The following is a 25,517-nucleotide window of genomic DNA, read 5'->3' on the forward strand; positions in this document are numbered from 1 at the left end:
CCCATGTTTTAATTGGGTTGTCTGCTTTCTTTTGTTGAGTTTTAAGAGTTCTTTGCATAACTTGAGTAACGTTTCTTTACCAGATGTTTCTTTTACAAATGTTTTTTCCTAGTCTGTGGCTTATCTTCTCATTCCCTTGATATTATCTTTCACAGAGAATAGATTTTTAAATTTGATGAAACACAATTTATCAATTATTTCTTCCATGGATTGTGTCTTTAATGTGGTATCTTTAAAAGTTATTGCTATATTCAAGGTCATCTAGGTTATCTGGTAGGAGTTTTATAGTTCTGCATTTTAAATTTACTAGTAAAACTTTTGACATTATTTATTTTATCTCTTGCAATGCCCAAATAATGACATGTTGGTCTTCTTGTATATGACAAAAGGGATGCTTGAGTAAAATTTATGCTCATTTCTCCTCTTTTACAGTGTTTCTTGCTGTGACTCATGTCACTAGAGGATTTAAAGGTATTCTAACTCATTAAAGAGAACAAGTTTAGGATGTGTCAAATATGTTGCATACTGGAAAACCAGCATAATGTTGCAGTGTACAAAGATGCGTAGTATAAACCATTTATAAAGCACAGTATTCCTGGTTTGTTCAGCAGTAGCTAGACTCTCTTATTTTTCTCTTTATTTTTAATTTTTTCAATTATGAAAGTATGATAACACATTTACAGGAGATTTGGAAAATGCAAAACAAAGTTGCATATAGTTCCACTAAATAGTTCAATTATTGTTAGGTAGATAAATTAAGGTTTTTAGTTGAAGTTTCAATATCAAACTCTCAAAAATTAATGGAATGAATAGACATAAAAGTAGAAGGATATAGGAGACCTGAAAAGCACCATGAATCAATTCAACATAATTAAGATTTATACAATTTTCACACCACAGTAATACAAATTCTATTCAGTTCCCATAGACTATAAACTAGGAGACACTGACATACCCATGGACATAAAACAAGGTGCAAAATTTCATAGTCTAGAGGTATTGAAATCATATAGAGTACGTTCTCATCACTGTGGAATTATGTTAGAAATCAGTATCAAAAGATATTTGAAAATAACCACCTATTTTCAAATGTAATGTGACATTTACCAAGAGAGATCTTTGACTTACCCACTGAAAGCATCAATAAAGTTATAAGACAGAAAACTTCTAATCCAATTCTGAGACTATAAAGAAATATGGTGTTGTAAAAAGTGTGTTCTCCATGGTGCCAGAATCTAGCATGTAAGAAGGAGGTGAGAAATTGAAAGGAATTGCAAGCTACTGAATACAAATAAATGGCTGCCTACATTGTGAAGGTTGACAGAAATGACCCCTTTCAGCTTTCCTCCACCTCAGATCTCGCATTAACACATGGACAATTTGGGTTCATACTTAGCCATTGTCATCTCAAGTGGAATTGTCCTCTAAAATGGCTGTGTCTATTTGGCATGTGAGAAAATATGAAGATTTCCAATTCAGTCTGAACATGCTGTCTGTACACACAATGCAGACAAGAGATCATGGCATTCAGTCTCTGGTTAAGGTCAAAGAGAAATTGGGTGTCTGAAGGAACAGAGGCAGAGGAGAAGGCATGGACACAGTATCTTTGATATATACATCCGAGGTTTTGGAATTCTGGCTAGACCATTAAAATATAAAGAGAAAGAAAGAGAAGTCGGTCAGTCGTGTCCGACTCTTTGCGACCCCATGGGCTGTAGCCTACCAGGCGCCTCTGTCCATGGGATTTTCCAGGCAATAGTCCTGGAGTGGATTGCCATTTCCTTCTGCAGGGGATCTTCCCAACCCAGGGATCAAACCTGGGTCTCCCACATTGTAGACAGACGCTTTACCATCTGAGCTACCAGGGAAGTCATATTAAAAGTCAAGTTATATTAAAATATAACTCTATATGTAATCCTGAGGGTGTTGGAAAAGACTCTTGAGAGTCCCTTGGACAGCAAGGAGATCAAACCAGTCAATTCTAAAGGAAATCAACCCTGAATATTCATTGGAAGGACTGATGCTGAAGCTGAAGCTCCAATACTTTGGCTACCTGATGCGAAGAGCTGAATCACTGGAATAGACCCTGGTGCTAGGAAAGGTTGAGGGCAAAAGGAGAAGGAGGCAGCAGAAGATAATATGGTTAGATAGCATAATTGGCTCAATGGACATGAAGTTGCGCAAACTCCAGGAGGTAGTGGAGGACAGAGGAGCCTGGCGTGCTGCAGTCCATGGGGTTGCAAAGAGCTGGACACAACTTAGCAACTGAAAAGCAACAATGTGATCCTGAAGACAGTATAACCTGAATATTTCCTTTTATTTCCATGTGTATGTGTTTTCCCCCAGATTATAAATCCTAAGAACATTTTCCTGGCTTCAAAGTTTATAAAATTGCGTGTCCTAAATGCTTCAAGTGTAAGTTATCCTCTAATGGAATCCTAGAAGTTCAATTTAAATACTCAGAATTCTGTTCTGGGTTCTAGTAATATAAAATATCAAGTTTCCAATAAATTTCAAAGTTTGATATTTGTGTACTGGAGGTGTAAGAGCCATTGTTTTTTATGCAGAAGTTCCACTTTTATTAGTTTTATCTCATCTCTAGAACTTTGGAAAGAATGATTTCACAGAGATGCTGCTTAGCTTGTAAAGTTTGACCAACTGAGGAAAACAACTTATGTAAGATAAATGGGGGAAGTGGTACTGCATGGAAACCAGAGAAATGAGAACAGCAGGTGGAGAAACTTTCCTGTATGGTTAGAAATTACTGCTCTAATTGTTCTACTTACAGATATAGAGACTTCATATATAGGAGCATACATATGAGAAAGTGTCACTCAAAGTGACAGTTTAAGCCATATGTACCTACATTTTCAATGAGACTGTGTACTCAAAATCAAGCCGTGAGTGCTCAAATGAACCAAAAATTCAAAAACAAACTTTTGTCTTTAAAAAGTGTTCGACCATCTACAGGTGACTTGGACACCATGTACCCAGGACACCATGAGCACCGTATGAAGGATGACTACAGAGCATGTTTTGTTGTCAAGCTCATGATGACCTGATTCAGGTAGAAACAGAGCCCTCAACTTGGTTTTCCACTGCCTATTTACCATTTTCTGAACAAAATTCTTTAATAGTGCTAAATTCCAATCCTGAAAACCATTTATTTTAGTGGTAGGCCTAGGGATAGACTTCACGATATAGGTTACTCCAGCCTATTCCCCTACTTTTTTTTTCTGTGCCTCAATATCTTTTTTTTTAAGTCATTTCCTGAGGGAGAGGGTGGGATGATTTGGGAGAATGGCATTGAAACATGTATAATATCATATATGAAACGAGTCACCAGTCCAGGTTCGATGCATGATACTGGATGCTTGGGGCTGGTGCACTGGGACAACCCAGAGGGATGGTACAGGGAGGGAGGATGGAGGAGGGTTCAGGATGGGGAACACGTGTATACCTGTGGCAGATTCATGTTGATATATGGCAAAACCAATACAATATTGTAAAGTTAAAAAATAAAATAAAAAAAAAAGTCATTTTCCCTTTTTCAGTTAAAAAAAAAGTGCTTATTTTATTTTTGGCTGTGCTGGGTCTTTCTTGCTGTGTGGGCTTTTTTTCAGTTGAGTCAAGTGGAGTCTACTGTCTAGATGCAGTGCTTCAGCTTCTTGCAGTGACTGCTCTTGTTGCTGAGCACGGGTTCTAGGGTGAGCAGGCTTTAGGAGCTGTGGCTCTTGGACTCCAGAGCACAGGCTCAGTAGTTGTCATGCACAGACTGAGTTGCTCTGTGGCATGTGCGACCTTCCCAGATCAGGGATAGAACCCTTGTCTACTGCATCGGCAGGTAGATGTTTTACCACTGAGCCACCAGGATGCTGGACCATTGATAATGTCCAAGTTGAGTCTCAGTTATGAAGGTGGGAGAGTTAACAATAGGAACCAGAGGAGACATCATCAAAGTCTAGAGAAGTATCAGGAGTCAATAAGGAAAGCACAAGATTTTAAGGAGAGCAGATGGTAACAAACAGTCAGCATTTGAATGATGTCTCCTCATTCAGATGTGATAGAATGGTACAGAGTCTAGAGAGAGATGAACAAACAACCAAGAAATCAACAGACATGATGATGCTACTTACTATAACACATTTATTTTGTGCAGTCAAATTCACTGGATACTTGCAGACTTCATCCATCTGGACCATTTCTTACATTTGACTCTTTTTTTAGAACCACAAGCTTTCTGGATGATACTTTGCATACTTTAATTTTTTTTTTTTTTAATTCTGAAGAAGACTATGCTGGCTTTGGTTTTTATCTCCACTTTCCATGACAAAGAGACTGAGGCTCAGAGAAGTAAAACAACTCTGCGTATGTCATATACCCAGGTTTTTCTGACTCTAGAATCCTAGATTTTAGATCACATATTTTGCTGTCTCTGTTATACTGGCTTGAGAAGGAAGTGAAGGGATGAAAGAGGTGCAAGTGCAATACGAGGGTAATGAGACTGATTTTCTCAATGAAATATATAGCATTCGGTTTAAAATTATAGTTGACCAGGAAATCTAGAATTGGAAAATCTTGAGATCAGATAGAAGTGTTGATGACTAAAGAAAAGAGACAGTGACTGAATTGAAAGGGGGAACATTAAAGAACTGAAACAGCATCTTATTGGATAATTCTTTTAGATATATGTTGATGTTTCCTGGAAAGGTTGTTCTCAAAATGTGTGTTGTAAGAGGAGCCACTGAAATATGGAGAAAATGTAAGAATTCTAATTATTATAAAAAGAGTAGTATTTTATTTAATATTTGTATGTAGATTGGTCTTGGCTTCTTCACTTAGATGTACAACAGACCATCATATATGATGTACATTTCCCAACACATCCAGGAAGAACCACAGACATTTCACAACATAGAAGGAGTTGACAGTATATCACAGTTTACCTGTGCCTGATGAAGTGGATTTATGGATTACAGTATCTTATCTTAATTATCGGAGATGGCGATGGCACCCCACTCCAGTACCCTTGCCTAGAAAATCCCATGGATGGAGGAGCCTGGTGGGCTGCAGTCCATGGGGTCGCTAAGAGTCGGACAAGACTGAGCGACTTCACTTTCATTTTTCACTTTCCACTTTCATGCATTGGAGAAGGAAATGGCAACCCACTCCAGTGTTCTTACCTGGAGAATCCCAGGGACAGGGGAGCCTTGTGGGCTGCCGTCTATGGGGTTGCACAGAGTCGGACACGACTGAAGTGACTTAGCAACAACAAATCTTAATTATACTAACCCAAACTGACAAGTGTTTCTAAAAGATTCCTACTAAGAAACAATGGATTGAGAAAAATTAATGATGCAAAACAAGCAAAGAAGACAATGGGCAGAAGTCTCCTTTCTCTTTGGAGCTGTACGGGGCTTGGTCAATCTCATTATCAAGGAAAATAAGATCATTAATCCTACTAACAGATTCATACCACATTCCTCTTACTGAGAGCATTAAAAATTGTGTACACTAAAAAACAAAATAATATAATTTTTTTTTTCATTTAATATTCTCTTTTGGTTTGGAATGAAACTGTGGCCTTGGAAGAGGTCTGCCCGTTGTGGAGGGGAGGAAGCATCTCATCTTGGGAGACCTGAGCTCACTCCCTGGGTCGGGAAGATCCCATGGAGGAAGGCATGGTAACCCACTCCAGTATTCTTGCCTGGAGAATCCCATGGACAGAGGAGCCTGGCGGCTTACAGTCCATAGTGCTGCAAAGAGTGGGACATGACTGAGGCATCTTAGCACGCGTGAGCAGTGGAAGACTTCGAGGCAGATTCCAGGAATCAGTTTCCTTGGTCCAGCAGGAAACACAGCATTTCTTATCTGGGGTGGCTGAGGTGACCTTGTTTGGAAATGGAGTCTTTGTGGATTTAATCAGAGTAAGATGAGGTCATCCTGGATTAGGATGGGCCCTAATCAATGACTGGCTTCCTTACAAGAGGAAAATTGGGGCTTTTTGGAGTTTTTTCAGCTTTGAAAAGTGAAGGTGTTAGTCGCTCAGTAGTGTCCCACTCTTTGTGACTCCATGTGCTTCAGCCCATCAGACTCCTCTGTCCATGGGATTCTCCAGGCAAGAATACTCGAGTGGGTTGCCATTCCTTCTCCAGGGGATCTTCCCAGCCCAGGAATCAAACCTACGTTGATGGGTTTGACGTCTCTTGCATTGGCAGGTGTGTTCTTTACCACTAGCGCCACCTGGGAAGTCCCACGTACAATGATAGGCTGTCTGAAAAAGAGGATAAGGGGTGGCATTGTCTGATACATGTGCTTATAAGCAGCTATGTATATGTGGGAGTGTGTGCATATACGCAGAGAGAGAGAAGAAAGTGAGAAGAGAGTGAGAGAGAAAGAGAGAGAGAGAGAGAAATGTGGTCTAGAGTAAGGAAACAAGCCACCACATGTTTCTACTCAAGGACATAGAGTAGAAATGTCTTTAAGCTTCTCTTTAAGCTCTGCCTAGAGAAGCCCTCCTCAAACCCTCAATCATAGCATTGAAATCACATCGATTCACTGCTTTCTACCACTGCTTTTCTGTGTCTCCTTTTTATTCTAAAAGTCACTCCCTTTAAACCCATCAAACTAAACCTAACTCACCTTGTTGGAGACAACTGTAGAACTCTTAAGTCCTTCTTCCTCATTTCCTGAAGGTCTAAATTTCACACTCAAAGGCACTGTCCACAGCACTGTTCTCATTCTTGGTAGCAATTTCAGCATCTACACAGACAGTCCTTCAAATATGCTGCCCTCTAAATTCCTCAATCTCTCTTTCTCTAATAATCTGATCTGCACTCTACCTCAGCCATCTCTCATCTTCATTCTTGAACGTAACTTAAATCTTGTCATCACCAATAACCCCAACTTCATAATCTCAATTTTAAACATTGTTTTCTGACCAAAACCTCTCATCTCTCTAATTTACTTCTGTAATTACTCCAATTCTAAAAGTTATCCTACTCCAGATGAATTGACCAGCGTTTTACTATCTTTCATTTCCCTAAAGTTCTCGTTTTTCTCCTTATTCAGTATAAATTCACTTCTCATCCACTGGGGCTTCCCTGGTGGCTCAATAGTAAAGAATTTGCCTGCAATGCAGGAGACCCAGATTTGATCCCTAGGTCAGGAAGATCCCCTGGAGAAGGGAATGGAAACCCACTCCAGTATTTTTGCTTGTAGAATTCCATAGACAGAGGGGCCTGGTGGGCTACAGTTCATGGGGTTGCAGAGTAGGACACAACTGAGCAACTAACACTTTCACTTTTCACTTTCTTTCATAATAAGTAATGTCCCTATTTTTATGTACTTTTATCTGCCTACCAGGAAAAATCCTCAGTGCTCTGCTTGGTCAGCACATGTCCAGATGAATATAGCTAGAAACAACACAATACCATTCTGATGCTCTCACTTTAAATTCATGACCACAGACCCTCATGTATGGCCTTAGAGCTGCTCACAATCTTAGAATACTTCTCTAAACCATTCATTCCCTTTTCTGCTAGATTTCTATTTCATATCTTTTCTCTGCTCACCTCCTTCCAATATTTCCTCTCTCACCTATTTTGAGTTGATGACCTTGGTCCTATTTCACTGAGAAAAATAGAAGCCATTAGAAGAGAACCACTGCACACTCTTAGAATCACAATCTATCTGTATCTGTGCTCATCACTCCCCTTCTCCTGTTAGTGTGAAAGGATCATTCACACACCTATCAAAGGTCAATATTTCTACGTGTGCACTTGATCTCAGCCCTATTGCTCAAGAACTTCACTGCAGTAAGTTTACCTTCTTTGTTTATAAGCATTATGGTCACTTCTTTCCAACCAACATGAGCAATAGATTTCAACACCTCTTGTCTGATTCTTAAAAATATGTTATATCCCTTGGCTTTGCTGTGAATTACTCATTTACTGTGTTTATGACTTCAGCAAAATTTATAGTATTGCTTTACTTCTCACTTTTCAGAATAATTTAATGTTAAGCAGGGTTTAGGCAATAACATTCTCTTTCAATGTTAACTTTAAAAAATAAAATTAATCATATTTATATAAGGATCACAGAGACTTTTAAGGAATAACATTCTCATTTTTCCATTAAAACTGTACTCCGGATTCTCATCAAAACATCTCTGGTTATTAATCTAAAAGGACATTCTTAGGCTACTTGAAATCTCATCACTTTGAACTGCTCTCTCCTCTGGAATGCTTTTGTCTGGGTTTCCTCATCCTTCTTATTTCTCTTTACTGTGCAGTGCTGGACCTTCAGCTTTTCCAGGGCACTTAACTGCTGGGGTTGTTTATTTCTATTCTAAGCAATCTCCTCTCCAGATTCTCCTCATGTTAAGTTGTTGCACTCAAGTCTCCATGCACTATCCTTATGCAGGGCTAAGTCTCAAATGGGTATCTCTGGCTCAGAGCAAGAAACTTATGTGTCTACCTGCATATTGAACATGTACAAAACAGAAGTCATCATAGTCTTCCTCTAGCTTAGTGAATTCTATAACCATCTAGCTCCTTGTATGCTGTGTGTGTGCTTAGTTGCTCAGTCGTGTCTGACTCTTTGCAACCCCATGGACTGTAGCCCACCAGGCTCCTCTGTTCATGGGGATTCTCCAGTCAAGAATACTGGAGTGGGTTGCCATGCCCTCCTCCAGGGGATCTTCCCAACCCAGGGATCGAATCCAGGTCTCATGCATTGCAGGCGGATTCTGTACCATCTAAGCCACCAGGGAAACCCTGTTAACATAAAACCCCAGGGTTCAGGATTTTGGGAAAGGATGCATGTTTCATTGGAGAAAACCACAAGCTGAATTTCAGAAGGCAAACTAGCAAAGGAAGGATTTCCAAAGAGAAGTTCCATGATTTCCTTCCAATCTAACTTGAGCCCTAACTACAGCTGAAGCCATAAAAACCTGTGTCAACCTTGATATTATCTTTTCTGTCAGTTACCCTGGGCTATCAAATCATTCTCTTGTCTCTACTACTAATGGAACTGCCTCATTTCTTGTCACCATCATCTTTCACCTGATATAAAGCTATACACTCCTATCTGTTCTTTATGGACAAAACAGACCTTATAAAATTCAACGTTGGGCATGCAGCTTCCTTGCTAGTGGTTTCCCACCAGCCTTTGGATAAAATCCAGACTCTATTCTGTGACTAATTTTCCTGTCTGACAACTCCTGTTCATTCCTCCCAACTGCACCACCACCCCAATGCATTTGCTTTGCTTTAAATCATACTTACTTGTTTCCTTGGTCTGAACTGTATCTCCTTTGGCTCTAAGTTTCCTTTGCCTCTCAATTCCTTTTTCTTCCTTATATTCCTTGCATTCATGATTGTCTTTGGTATTTCCAAAACTCATTCTGTTTTAATAATAATTCTACATAATTCATGCAAAATATTATAATCAATTTGAATTAATACTGTTCTTTCCAGTCCTTACTCCAAAACTCAGCCCCTAGCTCATTTTACTAATTCCAGATGAGCAAAATGGCCAGCTGATGAAAAGGCTTTTATTAGTGATCATAAGTCTCTTTGGAAAGCAGATGTGTGTTAGCATTTTTTCCCACTTAAATTATCAAGCAGAGTGCCTCAGACTTGGTGGGTAAGCAATAGTTATTTCTTCCTTTCTCTTCTTTTTAAGAGCAGCTACTGTTCTTTCTACAGGATAACTTTAAGCTTCAATATAATGCTGTTAGCTTTTTCTGCATTTGCCTGTTACTTATTGTGTCTTAAAACATTCCTTCGAGAATGAAGGGCTTCCCTGACAGCTCAGTTGGTAAAGAATCCTCCTGCAATGCAGGAGACCCTGGTTCGATTCCTGGGTCAGGAAGATTTGCTGGAAAAGGGATAGGCTACCCACTCCGGTATTCTGGCCTAGAGAATTCCATGGACTATACAGTCCATGGGGTTGAAAAGAGTCAGACACAGTGACTGAGCAACTTTCACTTTCTAGAATGAAAGATATTCCAGATGTGGTATGACCAGTGAGAGGACTGTTACCGCCATATATTTGACTGCTTTATAAAAAGTTGTAAATTCAGCCTAAGGTGATCTCATATTTCCAAGTGGTCTTACATCCAGAATGGCGGGGTTCACTCTGGTGACATCCACTTCTGATTGAGAGTGTTCCTTTTCCTTTTCCCATTTTGCTTAAGCAAAGGAAGCTGCTAGAGGAGAGTCTGAGCCCTTGATCCTACATATGTGCTCACTTAGAGTCAAATGAGGGCTTCTCTGGTGGCTCAGCTGGTAAAGAATCCACCTGCAATACAGGAGACCTGGGTTCAATCCCTGGGTTGGGAAGATCCCATGGAGAAGGGAATGGCTACCCACTCCAGTATTTTGGCCTGGAAGTCCATGGGGTCGCAAAGAGTCATACACAACTGAGCGACTTTCACACTTTCACTAAGGTGACCTCATATTTTTGGCAATCATTTTGTATTGTTTCCATATAGGAATTCATTTGTCCACCTCTATCACATGAAGTCCCATTGTAGTGACTTTTCTTTACAGTGATGCTAAGTATTAACAAGAATGAGTTGACTGTGTTAAGCAAATACATATCTTTATACCTGGAATGTAAGATCTTCTTTATGTTATTAGTTTGAAAATGTAAGTTAAGTAATTGGATTTTTTGAAATGACTTAGCATCAGTCTGTTTAATTTCCTATGTATCATTTAACTTTATAGTCTGTATGAAAGGGGTCACTTCAAGATGAAACAAGAAAATCATATAAACTTTGGAATTCATGTTTTAATTTTGGGTCTTTGGGTCTTTGGCTGGGCCTTTGTTGCTGCGCAGGCTTTGTCTAGATGTGGTGGGGGTGGGGGGTGGAGTACGCTCTAGCTGCAGTGTGCTGGCTTCTCATTACAGTGGCTTCTCCTGTTGCAGAGCACAGATTTTAGGATCTGAGGTAGGGGGCTCAGTAGCTGATGCTGCAGAGCTCTAGAGCACAGGCTCAATAGTTGGGGTACAGAGGTTCAGTTGCTCCACCACAGGTGGGATCTTCCCAGACCAGGGATTGAAGGTGTCTCCAGCATTGGCAGGCAGATTTCCAACCTCTGGACTACCAGGGAAGTCCCTGAATTTTATGTTTTTGTTCTTAATATATTTGCATCCCAACCACAGGTGGGAAAGTAAAGCTGGAGGATTCTACTTGATGGTTTATTATATAATAGTGAGAAGGATGTGCCCAGTATAAGACGAGTATGTCACTTTCTGAGAGAAGTGTCTTTACCACTGAGTGTACATGTGGACAAGAATGTACTTTTAAGCATTCTGCTAAGCAATATCTTTAGACTTATTTCCAACATAATTTTTCTGCTTCTGCTAATAAACTATTTGCTTAAAATCACTCCTCTCTTTTGGCTCTCATCTGCTTTTCAGCATCTCCTTGATTTCTTCAATAACTTAAAAAAGGATTAACATGATTTAAGTTTTGTTCTTTGTGACTGTAATTAGAGGATTAGTTCATTCCCTGTTTCTTACAGATGGGATCATGCATATCACTGATGTTTTGGACTTCTCAGATATACTCCGCTGTCTGTGGAGTGGGAACTCTTCTGACAAATTATCTTTGGGAATAGAAGTCTGTTTTATTGAGTCGGTTATCTTGATAAATCATACTGTATTTGAGTTTTGGAGTTTTATGGATAAATATTTTTACTTGGAATCACATTTTTGCTCAGAGTGCTAATGATAATGCTTATGGTTCAAGCAGGACTTGATGTCCTCATTAGTTTTATATGTAGAGTAGAACACACTAGATATGTTTTAAATGACCTTTCAAAACAGCTTCTTTGATACAGTATTTCATATCCTTCATACAATTCTAAATTTAAAAAAAAGATTTAAAGCAAAAGTTCAAAAAAGAGGGATTCCATGTGAGAAATAATGATAAGAATATTACTTAACTAGAGTCTAGAGATGATCTTTATGTCTTGTTTTTTTTCAAGCTTACTGGTAACATCTTCTATTACAAAAAATTACTTACTTGACAATGAGATGAGAAAATTCCAAATGTGAACTCAGGTGCCAAACAATGTTAGTAGCATAAAGGAGAGACATGAACTGGCAAAGTAATATTGCTAAAGAACGAGGGAAATTAAATTAGATAACATTTGCAATGTAAAATAAACAAAGTTATCTTGCTAATAGAGTAGTGATACATTTGTTTTTACTGTTTAATTCTTGTTGCTGACTTTTTTTATTCCAATTTTATTGAGATATAAATGACATTAACCTTGTATAAGTCTGTGTAGAGCATAATGGTTTGAATCACATATATCATGAAATGATTATAATAAATTTAGTGAATTCCCATCATCTTACATAGATATAAAATAAGAGGAAAACAAAAAAATATATTTTTTTCTCATGATGAGACCTCTTTAGGATTTACTCTCTTAAAAGCTTTCATATATAACATATAGCAGTGCTTATCATCTTAATAATGTATGTTACATCCTTCAGTTCAGTTCAGTCGCTCAGTCGTGTCCGACTCCTTGCGACCCCATGAATTGCAGCACGCCAGGCCTCTCTGTCCATCACCATCTCTCAGAGTTCACTCAGACTCACGTCCATCTAGTCAGTGATGCTATCCAGCCATCTCATCCTCTGCCATCCCCTTCTCCTCCTGCCCCCTATCCCTCCCAGCATCAGAATCTTTTCCAATGAGTCAATTCTTCACATGAGGTGGCCAAAGTACTGGAGTTTCAGCTTTAGCATCATTCCTTCCAAAGAAGTCCCAGGGCTGATCTCCTTCAGAATGGACTGGTTGGATCTCCTTGCAGTCCAAGGGACTCTCAAGGGTCTTCTCCAACACCACAGTTCAAAAGCATCAATTCTTCGGCACTCAGCCTTCTTTACAGTCCAACTCTCACACCATATATGCCCACTGGAAAAACCATAGCCTTGTTACATCCTTAGTACTTATTTTTTCTTATAACTGAATGTCTACCTTTTGACCACTTTCATCCAGTTTCCCCTTCCCTCACTTCCTGCCTCTAGTAACCACAAGTCTGACCTCTGTTTTTGTGAGTTTGTTTGTTAAAGTATAATTGACCTACAGCACTATGTTTTTTCCGGGTATGTAAAATAGTGATTCGCTATTTCTACACATTACAGCGATCACCATAAGTATAGAAACCGTCTGTCATCATACAAAGATGTTGTGTAATTATTGACTAAATTCTCCACTCTGTATATTTCATACCCATAACTCATTTTTTTGCAACAGGAAGTTTGTACCTCTCTGTATCTGTAATTCTGCTTCTATTTGGTTATGTTTGTTTTGTTTTTCAGATTCTAAATATAAGTGAAATCATATGGTATTTGTCTTTCTCTGTTTGTTGCTATTTTTAAAACAGTCTTGATTGTGGTTCCTGAATATCTAGCTCTAGTGTAATTACATGATGTATCCCCCTCACCCTCCCCAGACCTGGGGGATGACTCTTGAAAAGAAGATAAACATTTCAAAGGATCAAGTAATTTATCAGGCAATACTGAAAGTGGATCCTAGGGTTTTTTTTCTTTAACTTTGGAATTTCACCAATATTTTGTCTATAGGCAAATATCTGTGTTTTTCAACTTTGTTGACCATTCGGCACCTATTGCAGACCATACAACTTTGAACCTTGAGAGAGACCTGAATGAAGACATAATTTAAATTATTTTATAGCTGAGGAAAAAGAACTTCAGAGATTAATGACTTAACCAACAGATGGTAAAGAATCTGTCTGTGATATGGGACACCTGGGTTTAATCTGTTTAGGAATATCCCTTGGAGAAGGGAATGGCAACCCACTCCAGTATTCTTGCCTGGAGAATTTCATGGACACAGGCGCCTGACAGGCTATAGTCCGTGGGATCGCAGAGAGTCAGACACAACTGAGTGACTAACATACACACACACACACGCGCATGCACACACACACACACACACACACATCACACAGCACTTGTTTGCAGACAGATTTGTAATCCAGTGTCTGAATACCCAGCCCAACACTCTCCTTGCCATGTTTCCCCAGTAGGCATCACACATTATCAGGTCTTGTTTTGTATTATCTAGCTTGTATTCAGCATAATTCTGGAACTTAGTAGAGACTCAGTAAACACTTATTGGATATAGAAATGAAAAATGACCCTGAGGAAGCATATACCAGTATTCCATTTTATTGTCATAGCTCTTATTAAATCCTGTAATTATTTCTGGAATCTCTTGCACACCACAAATCCAATGTGTATAGTAAATAGCATTTCTTTTGCACCTCTCTCAGTCAAATTGATACTGAAATTTCCTGTGCTTGCTCAACCATGCTGGTGCAGAATTTTAAAAAATTGTATGGTATATTTTGCCATTACAGTCTTCAACTCAGGATGGAGAAAGGAGAGAACAGTAATCTGTATAGACTTCAGGGATGTGTAATTCTGGGAGCTCAGAAGTAAATCACAGCTCTTGTTCTCAGAAGTTCTGCAAGCAAAGATGCCAAAGATATGGCAGATTGCTTTTGCACCCAGGAAGGAACACATAACGATGACCTGTTGATTGGTTGTGTGTGTGTGTTAGTTGCTTAGTCGTATCCAACTCTTTGCAACCCAATGGACTATAGTCCTCCAGGCTCTTCTCCCCATGGGATTCTCCAGGGAAGAAAACTGGAGTGGGTTGCCATTTCCTTCTCAAGTTGATTGGTTACTTAATGAAATTATTTCCTTATTGGTAGAGTTAGAAGACCAAGTTAGCTGTGATCTACAGGTGAGATTAACCGGAGAATGGAATGTTAGGTCACAATGGATAAGGGTTAGGGAAAAAAATAGAATAAAAGCAATACCCAGGAAAGTTGATGGTACTGTGAAAGAATATGATTCTGAAACAAGAAGGTCTAAAGGTGACAGACATATTTGCTGTCCAACTTGGATAATTCACCCTGCCCAGCCTCATGGGTAACCAGAAGGGAATATAACTGGGTAGCTGAAAGGGATGGGACCTGCCCTGGAGGGTTACTGTGAGGCACTGGAAGGATATTGGGGAAGTACAAGGCTGTATAAGCATTACCTGTGTCCTTGTTGAGTGTCTCAGAAACAGGTTTTGTTTTATGTATGTATGTATGTGTGTGTGTTCATTACTATACTGAACAGTTTGACCTTAAGTGGTGATGGATGATATTTTTGAGGTACTGCAAAAATACTAGTGGAGTTTGATCTTCTAGATGCTAGCATAAAACTTTTATAGTGGTTCTATTCACCTTCAATGGAAATTGTTGAAGGAGAAAAATCATCAGGGAATTAGAAATACACTACTTTGAAATAATGAAGGAAAGAAAGTAGCTTGAACAAGTCATATCATGAGGCAGTTCATCACTGAGAGAGAAAAAGAAGAAAAAAAAAAAACACACAGTTGCCATGGACCATCCTGGACAGAGTAGTGGAGAAGTAAGACAGAGAAAGACAAATATTGCATGATATTATTTATATGTGGAATCTCAAAAAAAAAAAAAAAAAGAATACAAATGAACTTAAAATAGAAATAGACCCACCGACATAGAATACAAACTATGGTGAAAATGGTGAGGGTGGGGAGATCAGGAGTTTGGGATTAACAGATACAAGCTACTATATATAAACTAGGTAAACAAAAAAGATTGAAGGCAGGAGGAGAAGGGGATGACAGAGGATGAGATGATTGGATGGCATCACCGACGCTATGGACATGAGTTTGAGTAGGCTCTGGGAGTTGGTGATGGACAGGGAAGCCTAAGCGTGTTGCAGTCCATGAGGTTGAAAACAGTCGGACATGACTGAGTGACTGAACTGAACTGAAACAACAAAGACTACTGTATAGCACAGGGAACTAGACTCAATATCTTGTAATAACGTATAATGGAAAAGAATCTGAAAAAGAATATGTATATGTATATATATAGAGAGAGTGGGAGTTTATATATATATATACACACACACATATAAACTAAATTGTGCTTCCCAAGTAGCTCAGCTCTTAAAGAATCCTCCTGCAATGCAGGAGACCATGGTTCTATTGCTGGGTTGGGAAGTTCCCCTGGAGAAGGGATAGGCTACCAACTCCAGTATTCTTCGGCTTCCCCTGGTGGCTCAGATGGTAAAGCATCTGCTTACAATGCATGAGAACTGGGTTCGATCCCTGGGTTGGGAAGATTCCCTGGAGGAGAGCATGGCAACCCATTCCAGTATTCTTGCCTAGAGAAACCCCATGGACAGAGGAGCCTGGTGGGCTACAGCCCATGTGGCTTGCAAAGAGTCAGATATGACTGAGCAACTAAGAACATCACATAAGTGAATCACTTTGCTGTACAATTGAAATTAACACAACATTATATATTAAGTATACTTCAATTAAAAAGTAGGAGAGCACATCAAACATCCAAGAAGTCATTCCCCTCTCTCCTGCCATTTTCTCTCTCCTCTCCCCCTCCTCTCTTCTCCTTTTCCTGCTTTTTCTCCACTTTCCTCCCTCCTCTGTGTTTCTTGCTCATCTTCTCTGTCCCCGTCTCATTCCTTCTCTCTTCTCTTACCCCATCTCTTCTTTCTCCCCAGCCATCTCCCTCTTTATCATGCACTGTTTTACTTACAGATTTGAAAAAAAAAAGATTCTAAATTACTTGACAAAGTGTATAGCTATACAACTGGGCTTCCCAGGTGACTCAGTAGTAAAGAATCCACCTGCCAAAGCAGGAGACTCCAGAGATGTGGGTTCAATCCCTAGATCAAGACAATCCCCTGAAGGTGGAAATAGCAGCCCACTCAAGTATTCTTGTCTGGAGAATCCTATGGACAGAGGAGCCTGGTGGGTTACCATCCATGGTGTAGCTAAGAGTCAGATACAACTGAGCGACTGAGCACACACACAGCTATTCAGCTATAGCATTGACCACAGAGAGCAGGTGCATGGTAGTCCACCTTGATGGCACTCCTTGAGGTCCACAGGAATTTCTGATGTGGGGGAATGTCATGGCTGGGAAGCTTCCAGGTGTAACATAGGGGCTCACTAGTTCTGTGTGCTTAGTCGCTCAGTCATGTCCAACTCTTTGTGACCTCATGGACTGTAGCCTGTCAGGCTCAACTGTCCATATAAAATACTGGATTCTTACCTGGCTCCAGCTAAGAATACTGGACTGGGTTGCCATGCCCTCCTCCAGGGGATCTTGCCAACCCAGGGATCAAACCCAGGTCTCCTGGATTGCAGGTAGATTCTTTATTGTCTGAGCCACCAGGGAAGCCCCTCCCTGGGTCTGAAAAACTTAATTAACAGTATTAATTAACTTAATTAACATGGTTCTTTTTCTCTCGGGGCTTACTGGGTGCTTCAAGATGCTATGTAGATTTAACATGTCTATGAAAGATGGTATTTGCAGGCAATGGAAGCCTCTTGGTTCTCAATTCACCCCCAACATGCATACCATGTTCTTACCCTGTAAAGAGCAAAGTTAATGACCAGATAGATAATCACGATGGTGTGATCACTCACGTAGAGCCAGACATCCTGGAATATGAATCATCACTATGTGGGCCTTAGAAAGCATCACTATGAACAAAGCTAGTGGAGGTGATGGAATTCCAGTTGAGCTATTTCAAATCCTGAAAGATGGTGCTGTGAAAGTGCTGCACTCAATATGCCAGTAAATTTGGAAAACTCAGCAGTGGCCACAGGACTGGAAAAGGTCAGTTTTCATTCCAATCCCAAAGAAAGGCAATGCCAAAGAATGTTCAAACTACCACACAATTGCACTCATCTCACATGCTAGTAAAGTAATACTCAAAGTTCTTCAAGGCAGGCTTCAGCAATACATGAACTATGAACTTCAAGATGTTCAAGCTGGTTTTAGAAAAGGCAGAGGAACCAGAGATCAAATTGCCAACATCTGCTGGATCATCTAGAAAGCAAGAGAGTTCCAGAAAAACATCTATTTCTGCTTTATTGACTATGCCAAAGCCTTTGACTGTGTGGATCACAATAAACTGCAGAAAATTCTTCAAGGGATAGGAATACCAGACCACCTGACCTGCCTCTTGAGAAACCTGTATGCAGGTCAGGAAGCAACAGTTAGAACTGGACATGGAACAACAGACTGGTTCCAAAGAGGAAAAGGAGTACATCAAGGCTGTATATTGCCACCCTGCTTATTTAACTTATATGCAGAGTACATCATGAGAAACACTGGGCTGGAAGAAGCACAAGCTGGAATCAAGATTGCCGGGAGAAATATCAATCACCTCAGATATGCAGATGACACCACCCTTATAGCAGAAAGTGAAGAGAAACTCAAAAGCCTCTTGATGAAAGTGAAAGAGGGGAGTGAAAAGTGGGCTTAAAGCTCAACATTCAGAAAACGAAGATCATGGCATCTGGTCCCATCACTTCATGGGAAATAGATGGGGAAAGAGTGGAAACAGTGGCAGACTTTATTTTTTGGGGCTCCAAAATCACCTCAGATGGTGACTGCAGCCATGAAATTAAAAGACGCTTACTCCTTGGAAGGAAAGTTATGACCAACCTAGATAGCATATTCAAAAGCAGAGACATTACTTTGCCAACAAAGTTCTGTCTAGTCAAGGCTATGGTTTTTCCTGTGGTCATGTATGGATGTGAGAGTTGGACTGTGAAGAAAGCTGAGCACCAAAGAATTGATGCTTTTGAACTGTGGTGTTGGAGAAGACTCTTGAGAGTCCCTTGGACTGCAAGGAGATCCAACTAGTCCATCCTAACGATCAGTCCTGGGTGTTCATTGGAAGGACTGATGCTGAAGCTGAAACGCCAATACTTTGGCCAACTTATGCGAAGAGTTGACTCATTGGAAAAGACCCTGATGCTGAGAGGGATTGGGCACAGGAGGAGAAGGGGACGACAGAGGGTGGCATCACCAACTCTATGGACATGAGTTTGAGTGAACTCCAGGAGTTGGTGATGGACAGGGAGTCCTGGCATGCTGTGATTCATGGGGTTGCAAAGAGTCGGACACGACTGAGCAATTGAACTGACTGACTGATCTCTGATTAGTCTCTCTTTGTATGTCCAGATGCATCCTGCGTGATCTGTTGCCCACAGTGACTGTTTGGTGCTGATATTGTAGCGTATCGTATTATGGGATGGTAAGTATGATGATGGACTAGGTCTCAGGACCTGAATCTTTTTTTTTTTTAATATGAATTTATTTATTTTAATTGGAGGTTAATTACTTTACAATATTGTATTGGTTCTGCCATACATCAACATGAATCTGCCATGGGTATACACGTGTTCCCCATCCTGAACCCCCCTCCCTCCTCCTTCCCCATACCCTCCCTCTGGGTCATCCCAGTGCACCAGCCCCAAGCATCCAGTATCATGCCTCGAACCTGGATTGGCAATTCATTTCATATATGATATTATACATGTTTCAATGCCATTCTCCAAATCATCCCACCCTCTCCCTCTCCAACAGAGTCCAAAAGACTGTTCTATACATCTGTATCTCTTTTGCTGTCTCGCATACAGGGTTATTGTTACCTTCTTTCTAAATTCCATATATATGCATTAGTATACTGTATTGGTGTTTTTCTTTCTGGCTTACTTCACTCTGTATGATAGGCTCCAGTTTCATCCACCTCATTAGTACTGATTCAAATGTATTCTTTTTTAATGGCTGAGTAATACTCCATTGTGTATATGTACCACTGCTTTCTTATCCATTTATCTGCTGATGGACATCTAGGTTGCTTCCATGTCCTGGCTATTATAAACAGTGCTGTGATGAACATTGGGGTACACATGTCTCTTTCAACTCTGGTTTCCTCAGTGTGTATGCCCAGCAGTGGGATTGCTGGTCATAAGGCAGTTCTATTTCCAGTTTTTTAAGAAATCTCCACACTGTTCTCCATAGTGGCTGTACTAGTTTGCATTCCCACCAACAGTGTAAGAGGGTTCCCTTTTCTCCACACCATGGACCTGAATCTTAAACCCATTCCTGGCTTTCACACAGGTGCTTTTAGAAGATTTTCTGTCTTTGAAAATACAGTCACTTTTGTTCTTACCAGTTTGTGGAAGAACAAAACTGAAGAGTCAGCTACCATAATTTGCATTTGTCAAGATACAATTTATTTAAAAAAAAATGTGTGTGTGTGTTTGTGTACATGTGCCTGTGCCTGTGTGTGTGTAGGGGCTTCCCTGGTGGCTCAGAGGTAAATAATCCTCTTGCAATGCAGGATACATAGGTGATGGAGGTTTGGTCCTGGATTGGGAAGATTCCCTAGAGGAAGAAATGGCAACCACTCCAATATTCTTACAAGGAAAATCCCATGGACAGAGGAGCATGCAGTGGGCTACAGTCCATGGGATCACGAAGAGTCAGACACGACTAAAGCAACTGAGTAGGAGCATGATCACATGTGTGTGTGTCTGTATTCCTCTTCTAGCAAACTTTCTTCTGCTTCATTCTTTTCTAAAACTTATTTTATTGAAGTACAGTTTATTACAATGTTGTATTAATTTCTGCTGTACAACAGAGCAAATTAGTCATATATAATATTTTCATATTCATCTCCATTATGGTTTATTACAAGATATTGAATATAGTTCCCAGTAGATCCTTGTTCTTTCCTCTCCTTTTCAATATCATCAACTTGTTCCCCTTTGTGATGCCTAAATAATCACAAATTATTTCCAGCAGCTGTCTTTTCATGTTAATTTTTTTTCCCTGTCCTTTTTTCCCCCCTGTCTCCTGATACCACACTTATGGCAGAAAGTAAAGAAGAACTGAGGAGCCTCTTGATGATAGTGAAAGAGGAGAGTGAAAAAGCTGGCTTAAAACAACATTCAGAAAACTAAGATCATGGCATCTGGTCCCATCATGTCATGACAAATAGATGGGAAAACCATGGAAACAGTGACAGACTATTTTTTGGGGCTCTGAAAAATCACTGCAGATGGTGACTGCAGCCATGAAATTAAAAGACGCTTGCTCCTGGAAAGAAGAGTTATGACCAACCTAGACAGCATATTCAAAAGCAGAGACATTACTTTGTCAACAAAGGTCCATCTAGTCAAAGCTTTGGTGTTTCCAGTAGTCATGGATGGATGTGAGAGTTGGACTATAAAGAAAGCTGAGCACCAAAGAATTGATGCTTTTGAACTGTGGTGTTGGAGAATACTCTTGAGAGTTCCTTGGACTGCAAGGACATCCAACCAATACATCCTAAAGGAAATCAGTCCTGAATATTCACTGAAAGGACTGATGTTGAAACTGAAACTCCAATACTTTGGCCAGCTGATGCCGAGAACTGACTCATTTGAAAAGACCCTGATGCTGGGAAAGATTGAAGGCAGGAGGAGAAGGGGATGACAGAGGATGAGATGGTTGGATGGCATCACTGACTCAATGGACATGAGTTTGAGTAAGCTCTGGGAGTTGGTGATGGACAGAGAAGCCTAGCGTGTTGCAGTCCATGGGGTCACAAAGAGTCGGACATGACTGAGTGACTGAACTGAACTGTACTGCAGTGTCCTGAATCATCCTTCTTCCCTCCTTCCCTTCTCCTTGTCTCTCTCTGCCTGCTCTTTTTTTCTTGCTTATTTCACATGATTCAAATATCAAAACTACAAAAATGTATCCAATAAAAGTTGCCTTCACATAAGTCTTCTTATTGTCTCAGGAAATATCTTAACCCTCCCAGGTCCCAGGAAATCGCTCTTCCTTGCTTTCCTGTTTATTCTTACAAAGAATTTTTATGTAAGCACAAACCAATAAAACTGTAGATTTTTCTCTCCTCTTTAAAAAAAAAATACATGGTAGCATAGTACACATGTTTTTATTTAACTACAGATTGTTTTCAATCTCTTGCTAGTAAAAAAAAGTTACAATGAATAACCACATACATGCATCATTTTCCACACATGCAATTACATATTAGGATAAATTCCTAGAAATAATTTTGAGATTACCAAATTCTCTCTAAAGGGCTGTACCAGTTTATACTCATCTATTCGGAATAGATGAAATTCTCTATTTCCCCATATTCTTACTTATTGAATGCATTATGAATTTTTGGATTTTTGCCAGTCTCAGAGATGTGGGAAGACAATATATTCCCAGTTAAATACATTTTAAAATATTTAAGAACCATTTGCATTTGCTTTCCTGTGAATTATATTTTCATATTTTTGCCATTTTTTATTGACTTATTGATGATTTTCTTACTAGTTGGTAGCTTTTTATGTGCCAAGGAGATTAACTCTGTGAAAAAATTGTGAGTATACACTTTGTTTGCCATTTGATTTTTTGACTATGCTTATAATATTTGTTTTACTTTTTGTCAAGGAAAATATTTAATTTTTATGTGGTTAAATGAATTCATTTTCTTTTAGTTTTTAAATATAATTAGAATAATTTTCCCCCAGTCTGAACTTATAAATTAATTCTTCCATGTTTTTTATGTTTTGGTATTTCTCACTCAAATATTTAATTCACTTAGAATATTTTATGATGTGTATTATAATTAGTGAACTTCCCAGGTGGTACAGAATCCATCTGCCAATGAAAGAGACTTAGGTTCAATCCCTCAGTTGGGTTGGGAAGATCTGGTGGAGAAGGAAATGGCACCCCACTCCTGTATTCTTCCTGGGAAAATCCATAGATTCTAGCCTGCCAGGTTCCTCTGTCCATGGATTTGCAAAGAGTTGGCCACGACTCAACACACATACACACACAAGTAGATATTTATCCAACTTTATTTTTCTATTTGACTACCTTGTACTACTCCTTGATATTAAAAAATTCATCTTTTGGACACTTCTACTCCTGGTAAGATGAAACAGATTTATGTTTCCTTATTCCCCCTTCAAAGAACATCTAGAAATCTTGGACATTTATAAGACAAACATGAGAAGACTCCGAAAAGTGAAGAGAAGACAACTGCAGAACTTGGGACCCAAAGAACAACTTAGTGATAAATTCCCTGGGTTTTATTTTTGGCTCATAGAAATCAGGCATGGAAATGGAAAAGCAGAAAACTCAAATGCAAATAGACATAGACAAAAAGCAAGCCCCAGCAAAAGCCTACTCTCTCTAGCCAGATAACCAGGAAGGGGACAAAACAGAAAATGTTTAGACAATAACCCTTTTACACCAGCCAAATATCACAGAAAAAAACTCTGACTCTACCTCTACCTATTCCTGTGAAAGCTGATGATCCTCAACCCACCTCTTCTCCATGACCCATGGTATCAGAGTAGGCCCACTGAAGAACCAGGAGTCTCACCCTCACCAAGCAGTAAATAGTTTACCCCTCCCACCTAGATGGTATCAGCAAAGGCTTAATGTGGAAACAGAACTCCTACTAATACCTCCCTTAACAAAGAGCCTTTTCTCCCCTCAGGTGTCAACAGAGACTGAATGAGAACCTGGACTTTACCTACACCAGTAGAGGTGTCTTTTTCCCTTCCTCTGCTTGAGTTCTGTAAATGAAAGCTAACTAAAATACAAATTTTAAATAATATGTAGAGCCTCATAACATAATACCCAAATGTCCAGATTTTAGTAGAAAATCACATCATACCAGGAACCAGAAAAATCCCAACTTGAATGAAAAAGCAATCAATAGATAACACTAAAACAACAGAGGTGTTAGAATTATCTGACAAATGTTTTAAAGTAGTCATTTAAAAATGTTGCAACAAGTAATTATGAACATGTTCAAATTAAAAACAAAAAATAGAATGTCATAGCAGGCAAATAGAATATTTCAGCAGCAAAATTGGAGTTAGAAAGAAGAGCCAAGTGAAAAGTTTAGAGTTGAAAAAACACAATAATTATGATTGAAAACTCAGTTCAGTTCACTTCAATTGCTCAATCCTGTCTGACTCTTTGTGACCCCATGGACTGCAGCATGCCAGGCTTCCCCATCCTTCACCATCTCCTGGAGCTTACTCAAACTCATGTCCATTGAATCAGTGATGCCATCCAACCATCTCATCCTCTGTTGTCCCCTTCTCTTCCTGCCTTCAATCTTGCCCAGCATCAGATCTTTTCTAGTGAGTCAGTTCTTGACATCAGGTGGCCAAAGTATTGGAGCTTCAGCTTCAGAATCTGTACTTCCAATGAATATTCAGGACTGATTTTCTTTTGGATGGGCTGGTTGGATGTTCTTGCAGTCCAAGGGACTCTCAAGAGTCTTCTCCAACACCACAGTTCAAAAGCATCAATTCTTTGGCAGTCAGTTATCTTTATATTCCAACTCTCACATCCATACACGACTACTGGAAAAACCATGGCTTTGACTAGACAGACCTTTGTTGGCAAAGTAATGTCTTTGCTTTTCAATATGCTATCTAGGTTGGTCATAACTTTTATTCCTAGGACCAAGCGTCTTTTAATTTCATGGCTGCAGTCACCATCTGCAGTGATTTTGGAGCCCCCCCCAAATAAAATGTCACTGTTTGCCTTGTTTCCCCATCTATTTGCCATGAAGTGATGGGACCAGATGCCATGATCTTAGTTTTCTGAATGTTGAGTTTTAAGCCAACTTTATCACTCTCCTCTTTCACTTTCATTAAGAGGCTCCTCAGTTCCTCTTTACTTTCTGCCATAAGGGTGGTGTCATCTGCATATCTGAGTTTATTGATATTTCTCTTGGTTTTCTTGATTCTAGTTTGTGCTTCATCCAGCCTGGAATTTCACATGATGTACTCTGCATATAAGCTAAATAAACAGGGTGACAAATGAGCTCAATAGCAGAAAGAAGGTGGGAGGAAAGAACGTGAAATTGACTATAGAACAACAGAAATTACTAAGTCTCAAAAAACAGAGAGAAAACAGACTGAAAAGAATTTGAACAGAGCCTCAGGAACCTGTTAGACTATAATAATTTTCATGTTATCGGAGTCCTGCAATAAGAGGGGGAAGAAGACTGGGCTGAAAAGTACTTCAAGGTATAATAGCTGAAAACTTCCCAAATTTGGCAAAAGACATAACCACACAAGACATAATCCACATCAAGACACATGATCAAACTTTTGGAAACTAAAGAAAAAGAAAAAATTCTTCAAAACAGCAGAATAATACTTTGCCTATAAGGGAATAATGATTTCAGTGAGGATAAATTTCTTATTAGAAAACATAAATTATGTAAAGTTTAAAAATAAAATAAAATTAAAAAAAATAAAACATTCTGAAAGATGTTCAGTTAAAAAAAAAAAGAAAACATAAAAGTCATAAAAGGTAGTACAATTTTTCCTAGATTTCTATATCCAGCAGATGTATAATGCAAGGTTTCAAATGTATTTAAGAAATATTTAATAATATTAAGAGGCTTCCCTGGTGGCTCCAACGATACAGAATCTTCCTGCAATGCATGATAAAGTAAAGTGAGTCCATTTAATCCTACATTTAAAGGATTATTTCCAAGGTAGGCTTTTAAATTGTCAAGCTATATAACATACTTTAATTCTCTAACTTTTTTGTCTC

This window comes from Bubalus kerabau, chromosome 1 (assembly GCF_029407905.1).
Source record: "Bubalus kerabau isolate K-KA32 ecotype Philippines breed swamp buffalo chromosome 1, PCC_UOA_SB_1v2, whole genome shotgun sequence".
NCBI lineage: Eukaryota > Metazoa > Chordata > Mammalia > Artiodactyla > Bovidae > Bubalus > Bubalus kerabau.